At 36.4% G+C, this 9,691-nt stretch overlaps 1 protein-coding gene across 1 annotated transcript in view; it reads left to right on the top strand.

Annotated features, from left to right (window-relative positions):
- Positions 1 to 501: 501 nt before the first annotated feature.
- The window catches only part of LOC106879064 (roquin-2), a 93,230-nt gene continuing 84,040 nt past the window's right edge, over positions 502 to 9,691 (top strand). The window contains exon 1 of the mRNA XM_052975308.1: positions 502 to 743. The gene's annotated coding sequence lies outside the window, so the exon portion shown is untranslated. The remainder of the gene's footprint in view (positions 744 to 9,691) is intronic.

Genomic DNA, 9,691 nt, shown 5'->3' with positions numbered 1-9,691 from the left:
CAAAAGCAATTAAAATTGAGGATAAAAACACTACGATATTACAAGACTGTCCCGCTCCGTTTTCATAAAGCCGAGATGCCTTGCGATATGGTAATTTAGATTTAATTATGCCCAAATTATCATTCCGAGTTCAACTTTCGGGGTTATAAAATGAAATACCAGTTAAATACTGGGTGATCAATTTTATATTACAACAACGGTTCCAAAGATGAAAATGGTAATTCTCAGAAAAGGTGGGGAGAGGAGGAAAAGTCAAAGAATGAATATCAGAGAGGTATATAATAAGGGAGGTAACTATTGCAAGTTGAGCGGGTGTAAGGAAAATAAAGAGAGAGGAAATAGAAAGAGAGAATTAGAGTGACACAGAAAGAAATAGGGAGAAGGAGAAAGAGACATGAGAGAGCGAGAAAGAAACAGAGAAAAGGAGATAAATAGAGAGAGAAAAGGAGATAAATAGAGAGAGAAAAGTAAAGAGAAAGATAGAGTGAGGAAAGAAGGAAGGGGAATAAAGGGAGGTAAATAGAGGGAACTAAAGAGAAATATAGAGAAAGATAAATAGAATGGGCGAAGGAAAGAGAGAGAAAGAAAAGGTAGAGCGCACTTGACGAAAATGGAGCTTTGACTTATTTTATTAAAACTATATTTATGGCTCATTCACAAATGAGCTTCTTCTCTCTTCGAAGTATGCTTTGTGAATGATTTATTTCACCCATGTGGTGCAATTATTAAAACATTAATATTTGGTAAGTAACCAGTTTTATATTTTAAAGTAAATTGTTATTTTTCTTTCAGTTACAATAAAATATATCTTCTTGGAATAATCGAAGTGAAGAAATAAGTGTCGAATTCCTTGAATTTGTATTATTTTTTTTCCATTCAAGAACTTCAACCTTATAGCGTAGTCAAGGAAGTGGAACGAAGATATACATAATATACTTATATATATAATGTATAATATACATCTATGTATAGTCTTTCCTCTCAACAAGATTGCTGTTTGTAACAATACGTTTGCCCTCTTTTTATGTGTATAAAAATATATATATATATAATGTGTGTGTGTGCAAATATATGTATGCAACTAATATATATATATAGTTCAAGACTCAAACTCTGAGTAGCGATGGCGTGGGTCAAAAAGATTTACATATATCTTAGACTTAATACTACTTAGTGTGCTTTTTTTTTCACACACACACACACGGTATTTTTGGTCAACTTGTTGAGAAACAAAATCATTTACTGACGGTGTGACTTTCTATATTTAAATCGCGAAATATACTGATAATATTGATTGACTGAGTCCTCAGGTATCGCTCTTAATGGTTTATTCAACCAGGCGGAATTTTCGAATAGCTACCTCGGGCACACACATGTATATCTGTGTTTGTGTGTAGGAAGGTAAATGATAATACAGAAGATTGTTGGAAAAATTATACACATGTGTATGTATGTATGTATGTATGTATGTGTATATATATATATATAGATATACATAAAGAGATGTTTGTATTATATGTATGTTTGAAAAATATATATATATATATATATACACATGCGAGTCTTACACACGCGCACACACACACGTGTGTATGTGTTATTTTCCCCAGAATTTTCTATAGACGAAACTGCTTAGAATTCTCGCATTACTTTATTACTCCCAGAATTTACCATTTATTACGTTGGAATAGATTTCTTTATCTTGTCTTCTTCTTTAGGTCATTAAAAAAATTACAAAACAACCACAACAAAACCCCCAGCTCTTTGTTGAATTTAAATATATCCATGACGTAATTAGAATCCTCTCAATATAATACTAGTATCATCACTGTATAGACGTTACTGTGGTTGTGGTTGATCATTAATTCAGCAGTGAATATCATTGAACATGTGCTTGTTGTTTCTCGCTGTACACCTTAGCAACTCGGTCGTTGTTCCTACCCACCACTAACAAACAAACTCTGGCCGTTTAACATCCTAGAATCTCTCTTGTTTTTAACTGATATTTTCTGATTAAGGACTGATTTTGTTGTAGGTATATCTGCACAAGTGTGCTCCACTACCCCATCTGATCGACTTTGTTTCCTTATAACTTTCAGAAAATTGGATGTTTTGAATAAGATTTTCTACAACTAATTTTCAGATGGTGTAGATTACTAATGATGTCGGAATTTAATGTGAAAGAAATTACGCGCACACACACACACACACACACACTGAAACTTGAAATTTTGAAAAAATGTAATGTGTGTCAGTATGTATGTATGCGCGCCCACCAATTGTTTATCATTATTTCATATTAGATTCCGATATAATCGGAATCGATGCATTCAGAAAGGAATCTGTAGAAAAGTTGAATAAGACAAATGCTTTTTCTACTGAAAGTTATGAGGAAACAAAGTCGAATCGTGTGAATCGGAAACTTCTCTCTCCCAAAACTCGTGTAGGTTTACCGTGTTGCAAATAATATTATTTGTAACAATTTCTTATTTGGGTACAAAAAGCAGCAGTTTTGAGCGGCAAAGTAGTTAGTCAACATCCTCGACCTCAGTATCAGACTGGTTCTTTATTTTATCGAAAAGATAGAAGTCAAGGTTGACCTCGGCGGGATTTTTAAACTCAAAACGGAAAATCGCAACAAATATCGCACAAGGCATTTTTCCGACGCTGGATCGAGTCTGCCAGCTCGCAATCTTATTTTCTTTTCTTTTGCTACAGGCGCTATAATAATGATGATAATCTTTTCTTCTATACACACAAGGCCTGAAACTTTTGGGGAAGTGGGACTATTCGATTACATCGTTCCAGTATTCAACTTGGGCGAAAGTAAAGAATACGTACACCCGGTGTTTAGCGTTAGGGTTTTTGTTACGACGAAAACGGGTGGTGTACGTATTCTTTACCTCCGCCCTCAACTTGTATGTATTTCATTCACCATGAAAGGCGGAGTCGACCTTGGCGGAACTGGAACTCAGAACATGAAGACAGACGAAATACCATTAAGCATTTTGTGTGCTAATGATTTTGCCAGTTAGCCTCCAATAATAATTTCAAGTTCTGGCACCCTAGCGAGTTCGTGGGGAGGAATAAGTCGATTACATCGACTCCAGGATGAAAGGCAAAGTCGACCTCAGCGGCATTTGAACTAAGAACATTAAGACTGATGAAATACTAATAAACATTTTGTCCAACGTGCTAGTAGTGATCCTGCCAGCTTGCCAACAATAATAATGATACCTAAGCTACTACTTGGTAAAGCTTAAGCGAAAGAAAAAAATTGGTATCATTTTTAACTTTTAAAAGGTCTCTTTTAGGTTCTACTACCTAAATGTGTATCTTTGTAATTACGAGAGTAAACAGTAAGAACATTGAGAGGAACAAAAATATAAAGCAAATTAGTCAATAAACAAGAGACATGCACACTCAATCAAAAAGAAACTAGTGGCTGCCCTCAAAAAAATTTTTGAGACGCTTCCAAAACGTTTCTTAGAGCGAGTGCTTTGGTCATGATCAAGTCAGGAATATATTTCTTTTCAAATTGCAAATGAAGGTGGGAAATTCAAAATTTGTTGATGTTTTTTCAAACTCTTTTCTCACTCAAATCATCTGGTTTAGTTGACGTACTGGTGTTCCAACAGCGATCTCACTCATCTTTTCTATGGGGTTATGATAATGGCTTTATTCTAATGTATCTTTTACTTGTTTTAGTCGTTGGACTGCGGCTATGCTGGGGCACTATCTAGTTGAGCAAATTGTCTCCAGTACTTAAGTTTGGTGCTTATTCTGTTTCATCCTTTTGCTGAACTGCTAAGTTACTATATATAAACAAACCAAGTATATGTATGTGTCAAGTGGGACACATACATATACGACAAGCTTTTTCATCTAGCAAATCCATGCACAAGGCTTTGGTCAGCCTAGGGCTACAGCAGAAAATACTTGCCCAAGGTGCCATGCCATGCAATGGAACTGATTGGGAAGCAAACTTCTTACCACACAGCCATGTCTGTGCCTATCATTCTAAGAAAGTAGTGTATTTTTTTAAAGAGATTTGATTTGGCTGTTATTTCTAGCAAGTTAACCACTTTAAGGTTCGTTGACTTTTTTCACATTAAAACCTTTATGGGAAACTCTAGTGTTCACCGATTGGTAATAGATGAAGACTGACTTTATTTACATGGTCGACTGGGTTACGTGTATGAAGATGGCTGATGATAACAATTCTGGTTCAGAACTAAGTTTTATATGGTGTCCACATGTGGTCTATGGTTTTAATCAAGATGCTGGCTGTGCAGGTTTTGTGGTGCTCACGTTTGATTGGAATCTGAGAATAGTTTGCTGAGATCATCAAACCTTATAGTCTGAGATGCACCTTCACTAGTTACTGGAACTCTGTTAGTTACGATGAGAGTTCCTATTGATCTGGTCAATGGAACAGCCTGCTTGTGATATAAACATGCAAGTGGTTGAGTACTCTGCAGACATGTGTACCCTTAACGTAGTTATCAGGGAGATTGAGTGTGACACAATGTGACAAGGCCAACCCTTTGAATTACAGGTACTAATTCTTGCCAGCTGAGTGGACTGGAGCAATGAGAAATAAAGTGTCTTGCTGAAGGCCACAATGCTCCACCGATAATTGAACTTATGATCGTGAGCCGAATACCTTAACCCCTAAGTCATGCACCTTCACTAGTAAAGGCTTAATATCCTCACAAGAGACAAGCATTAAGGTAGTGGCAACCAAACTGAGAGACTATTGCTTGTGCTACAACTTTGGGATGCCCATTTTTTTAAGAGGAACACTAGTGTCCCCAAGTGTGATGTATAATTAAAGGATTTTATTTACTCATTGCTCACTAAAATAATAATAATAATGATGATAATAATAATAATAATAATAATAATAATAAAGCTTAAGTGAAGAACAACTATATAATGTGTGTAGTTATTTCAAAAGAAAAAAAAAGTCCATCTCCAAGCATAACAATATCTGTTTCAGCATAAGATTTCACATCATGAATTTTGCAAAATAAATATTTAAATGTGAAAATTTGCTTATTTTCTTACTCCTATCAATTAAAGAAAAAAATATTAAGTATTAAAAAGGTTACTAGTCTTTCATTGTCTCTCTTCTGCATTTTCATTTAACATCCATTTTTCCATGCTTACATGAGTCGGAGGGAATTCGAGGCAGATTTTCTTCAGAAGGATGCTCTACCTGCGTCCAACCCTTACCTGTTTCCAAGCAAGGTATTATTTTCCCTGTTGCCAGACACGTTTTACACGGCAGACTGAAAAAGAACACCCCTACTTGTATGATGATGCTTGTTTGTAACTATCATGTGATGTCCAGACAAGGGTACACACACATACATATGACAGGCTTCTTTTCAGTTTTCTTCTACTGGATCCACTTGCACTACTTTTGCTGCCTAGTGGATATAGTAAAATACACTTGCCCAAGGTGCCATGCAGTGGAACTGAACGCAAGACCACATGGTTAGGAAGTAAATTCCTTAACCACTCAGCCACACATGTACCTCTCTATATAAATATCTCCTCAAGTATTGTTTTTAGAATTTTTCCTTTTTTTTCCTTACTCATAGAACAATCAATCCCCAACTAGAAAATATTAATTAAAACTGATAAGATCAAGATATTTCTCATTGTAGAGAAAAGAATCATTCTAAAATGTAACCCACCCATTATTTTTTGTTTTGATTTAACATTTCAAGACTTCCCGCTATTTCCGATTTGAGATACAATGCCAAGAAAATGGTACAAAAATCAGTTATATTTATCAACATACAACACATAAGTTTCTTTAACCCTTCAGTATTTAAACTGGCCATATCTGGCCCAAAATTGTCTTCCCATTTAATGAGCAAAGTGGCCAGATCTGGTTTCTCACACCTACCTAACAATGTCATTCAAAACAATCACATCATTGAAATCTCAAAGCTACAAAGATAATGCATGATTAATTCAAACCCATGTGAATGAATATTGCATTTGACAGAGTAATCGGAATGCTGAAGGGTTAAACATTTTTTAAAGATATGAGATGCAAACATTTACACACAATAACTCCATCAAAATTTGTGTTTGGCAAAATGGTTTTTAGCAGATCTCTGATCAAAGCCTTCTCTAGGCAGCACTAGTTAACTCTTTAACATTCAGATTATCTGACGAATGTAAGTAACATTTATTTACTTTGTTTTGAATTAATTGTGCATTATCTTAGATCTTTGAAAGTTTCAATGATGTAATTGTTTGTTTTGAATGAGGTGGGTTATATATTCCTGTAGTGTATACATCTCTCTATGAGCAGCCACTCTTGATGTGCAGTATATACTCCTAAGGAGTATAAATATCTTGAATAGTCACTCCTGTGGTGGGGTAGAAAAAAAAGCACTTAGAATAATAATGTAGTTATGGATAAACAAAAAGATGGGATGGTCATATCTTTTTTTTATTTCTTAATTTGAAGACAGACATGGAGTTGCTGAACACATTGACCTCATGTCTATAGACATGCTGCCTCCTGCTTTCGCCATTTCCACTGCTGTTACTACAGGAGCTGGTCATGCCATCTCCACTGAGGTTCATCTTGCCATTCAAACTGTGTCCAACCTTCCACAACCTAAACTAGAAAATATACCAAATCATCCCTCAGAATTTTCCCTGATTTTACACTACTCTGTGGATCCTGAGCAGCTTTAGCAGACTGCATTCTGATGCAAACATTTGACCTGGCTTTCTGGTCCTTGATTTCTTTTACTTGTCTCAGAATACTCAAAAATGATCAGACTATGCTGTTGAAGAAAGCAAAGCAAATGCCCCCCAAAACCCATGTTTTCTTGTAGTTTGTGGCTCATGTCATTGAGAGCAGAGCCATTTCTCTCTTTTGAGTAAAACATTAAATTAAGGAAAGTTTTAAAGATACTTTCGAAATTCCTATTTTGTTTTTCGCACATTAACTTGTGTATGTTGAACTATGTAAAATGTTAGAGAAAGAAACCTGTTTCTTCTAATAAATACATTTAAATCCAATTTTTTTTAGGGACCCTTATTATACTACTGGGTGTTCCCAATTTACTAATTTACTTGCATGGAGCCCCAAGGGTCATATGAAGCCTGGTCGAGAACCACTGATCTAGATGTTGGGACCTAAAGTGCTGAGAAAGTTTTCTGGCTGACCCATAAACTCTGTTACACTAGGTGCTGGATATGATGTTGTTAGAAGGCACCTTTGTGACCACACTTGTGGCTGAGTAGGCCTGTCTTTCAGAAGCAGACACAGCCATACTGGTTATGGTTACACAACACTTTTTCATGCCTCCCACAGTGAGAAGGTTCACATCCTCCATATTTCTAACCAGCATCTTTTGACTCAGTGCATGCATACATGCATATATACTTTATAAATGTCCATATACAAATGCACACATGCATATATATATATATATATCTACACACACACACACATGCCCATGCATATATTTGTGTATGTATGATTATATATATGTACATCATCATCGCCATTTATCGTACACTTTCCATGCTGTCATGGGTTGGATGATTTGACTGAGGGTTGACAAGCCAGAAGGCTGCACCAGGCTCCAATCTGATCTGGCAGAGTTTCTACAACTGGATGCCCTTCCTAACACAAACCACTCCGAGAGTGTAGTGGGTGCTTTTTATGTGCAACTGGAACAAGGGCCAGTCAGGTGGTACTGGCATCGACCACACTTGAATGGTGCTTTTTATATGCCACCAGCATGGGAGCCAGTCAGGCAGAACTGGCAACGATCACGCTTGAATGGTGCTTTTTACGTGCCACCGGCATGGGTGCTGGCCATACCAGTGCAGTCGTCTCTCTTGTACACCACATCTGATGCTCTCAGGACGCTTACACTCTGTTGTGTATGCACACTGACATTACTCATCCATCAGAGCATACTATCTTCGTTCCTTGCAAGCTTACGTGTGTCCTCAGCTGTCACAGCCCATGTTTCACTGCCATGTAGCATGGCTGTTTGCACACATGCGTCATACAGTCTACCTTTCACTCTGAGCGAGAGGCCTTTTGTCACCAACAGAGGTAGGAGCTCTCTGAATTTTGCCCATATATATCATCATCATCATCATCATCAACATCGTTTAACGTCCGCTTTCCATGCTAGCATGGGTTGGACGATTTGACTGAGGACTGGTGAAACCGGATGGCAACACCAGGCTCCAGTCTAATTTGGCAGAGTTTCTACAGCTGGATGCCCTTCCTAACGCCAACCACTCAGAGAGTGTAGTGGGTGCTTTTACGTGTCACCCGCACGAAAACGGCCACGCTCGAAATGGTGTCTTATGTGCCACCCGCACAAGCCAGTCCAGGGGCACTGATATATATATATATATATACACACACAAACACACACACACACATGTGTACACATTGATATGGTTAGATACGTAGAGATATACATGTTATGTAAATGTGTGTGTGTGTGTATTTATATATACATACACACACACACACACACACACACATTCATATACACAGATATGTACACATTGGTATAAATAGATATGTATAGAATTATTATGTAAATGTGAGTATGTGGTTACTTGTGTTTGATGTTGAAAAACTCTGAAACCGTGTCCTTGAGAAAAATGAATTTGATTTTTGAAATCTGCGCCCTGAAGAGGTTATCTGTAGATAATAATAAAAACAAAATAATAATTTGCTATGGGACATAGCTCAACTTTTACATCAGCAACTCTATCACCAATTAATTTGTCTATGTATATATACAATGTAACTTTGTGGATATCATTGGCGATTTTTTTCTTCCCCCATCTTCCCTTCTTTGGACTTTCCTATGTTTCCGACGAAGAGCTCCGCTCGAAACGTCAAATTCTCTTTCTTTCCTTTCCTGAACGTCCAGTAACATAATATCTGTATCACGTCCTTGCATTGTTGTTTTTTGTTGTCTTTTATATATATATACATAAACTCTCCTACATTGCTTTTGTTTTGTCTAAAACCTGTCTTCTAATGTTTACTTTCATTTTATGATAGCTATTGTGTACAAATCCTGTTTTTGGGTAAAGACTTTAAACCTCTGTAATATTTTCTAAAATTAATGAATCACACTCAGATTCATTGCTCAAATGTGTTTACGGAGGAGAAAAGTATTGAAAAGCATCTATATCTCAGGGGCAAAGAAACAGGGAAGGTATTCTGTGGTTGTGGGATGTGCTTGAAACAACAGCTAAATCTCCCTTAAATCATACACTTTTTCATCTGAAAATTATGTTGAAATTATTGGCAGAAACATTGAAAATTTGGACTATCTGTATTTAAAACTATGATTAAAAAAAATTTCATAAGAAAGCTGCAATTTTAGGATTTAGGCAGGGAGGTGGATTTAAAGAAAATATTGAATAGAATTTCACTCTTGTTTTTAAATTACGTTTCATTTTCTGTTTGAAAATAAAGGAAAAGGGGATTGCAATGGTGATCACATTTCCAAAACTTTTTTAACCCTTAAAGGCTTCTCCCATTGTTTAAAGTTTGTAGTGCGAAAAAACAGTTGACGGTGGGGGCTTGAAAAAATTTATAAATTAAAACGTTTTGGTTTTTTACTGCAATGGTATCATTCATTGTTTTGTTGTTCTTAAGTGTGCA

The sequence above is a fragment of the Octopus bimaculoides genome, chromosome 21 (assembly GCF_001194135.2).
Source record: "Octopus bimaculoides isolate UCB-OBI-ISO-001 chromosome 21, ASM119413v2, whole genome shotgun sequence".
Classification (NCBI taxonomy): Eukaryota; Metazoa; Mollusca; class Cephalopoda; order Octopoda; family Octopodidae; genus Octopus; species Octopus bimaculoides.
This window is presented reverse-complemented; position numbering and strand designations above follow the sequence as displayed.